This window comes from Tachyglossus aculeatus, chromosome 1 (genome assembly GCF_015852505.1).
Source record: "Tachyglossus aculeatus isolate mTacAcu1 chromosome 1, mTacAcu1.pri, whole genome shotgun sequence".
Taxonomy (NCBI): domain Eukaryota; kingdom Metazoa; phylum Chordata; class Mammalia; order Monotremata; family Tachyglossidae; genus Tachyglossus; species Tachyglossus aculeatus.
The window spans coordinates 43,689,222-43,690,700 of NC_052066.1; the positions used below are offsets into that span (position 1 = coordinate 43,689,222).

Sequence of the window (1,479 nt, forward strand, 5' to 3'; positions counted from 1 at the left end):
GAATTAAAGCTATATGCACATCATTAACAAAATCAATAGAATAGTAAATATGTACAAGTAAAATAGAGTTATGAATCTGTACAAGTATATATACAAGTGATGTGAGGAGGGGAAGGAGGTAGGGCCGGGGGGGGGGGGGGTGGGGAGGAAGAGGGGAAAAAGAGGTCTCAGTCTGGAAAGGCCTCTTGGAGGACGTGAGCTCTCAGTAGGGCTTTGAAGGGAGGAAGACAGTTAGCTTGGCGGATGTGGGGAGGGAGGGCATTTCTAGTCTCAGTTTTGTCATGGCTCTTCTCTATGACATTGGGTATGTCATTTCCTCTCTCTGGGACCTCAGTTCCCTAATCTATTAAATGGGGATGAGAGATTGTGAGTCTCATGATTGCAGGGATGGTGCCTTATTGGATACCCTTGTATCTATCCTAAGACTTGTCGTATGCCGGTGAGTCACTTTCAACCCATAGCGACACCACAGAGTTTTCTTGGTAGAAATACGGAAGTGGCTTACCCATTGCCTCCTTCGTGTAGTGAACTTGAGTCTCCACCCTCGACTCCCTCCCGTGCCGCTGCTGCCCAGCAAGGGTGAGTTTTGACTTGTACCAGTTTGCCTTCCACTCGCTAGCCACTATCCAAGTTAAGAATGGAATAGGTATGTTTCTGCTTGACTCTCCCTCCCATAATCGAGACTGGTAGAGTACTGGAAACTCTCCAGGTGCGACTCTGAGAGGGCTCCTAAGACTTAGCACATAGTAAATATTGAATAAATGCTTTAATTATCCTCCTCTTCATTATCACAATTTCATTTTCTGTTGTCGATCCACACACACTCCCTAGGGAAATTTATCTGCTCTGGTGACATGAACTACCAGCTCAATGAGAGCTTCAAAACCTCACCTTCATGGGAGTCCTAGGGGGAGTAGCTATAATAGACAGATAGGTAGATAGATAGACAATTACTCTCCCCACCTTCAAAGACACCTTCTCCAGGAGGCCTTCCCTCCCTAAGCCCTCATTTCCTCTTCTCCTACTCCCTACTGTGTTTCCCTGATTTACTCCCTTTATTGATCCCCTTTCTCAGCCACACAGCACTTATATACACATCTGTAATTGTATTTATATTAATATCTCTGTCCCCCTCTAGACTGTAAGCTCTTTGTGTGAAGGGGACGCAACAGTCATGTTGTTTTATTGTGCTCTCCCTAGTGTTTAGTAATAATAATAATAATGGTTGCATTTGTTAAGCGCTTACTATGTGCAAAGCACTGTTTTAAGCACTGGGGGGATACAAGATGATCAGGTTGTCCCACGTGGGGCTCACAGTCTTAATCCCCATTTTACAGATGAGGTAACAGGCACAGAGAAGTTAAGTGACTTGCCCAAGGTCACACTGCTGATAAGTGGCTGAGCCAGGATTCAAACCCATGACCTCTGACTCCAAAGCCCGCACTCTTTCCACTGAGCCACACTGCTTCTCCTAGTAAA

At 45.4% G+C, this 1,479-nt stretch overlaps 1 non-coding gene across 1 annotated transcript; it reads right to left on the bottom strand.

Annotated features, from left to right (window-relative positions):
* Positions 1 to 589: 589 nt before the first annotated feature.
* Positions 590 to 727, bottom strand: LOC119935701. The gene has a single exon (XR_005453419.1). It is a non-coding gene; the product is annotated as a small nucleolar RNA SNORA7 (small nucleolar RNA).
* Positions 728 to 1,479: the final 752 nt, after the last annotated feature.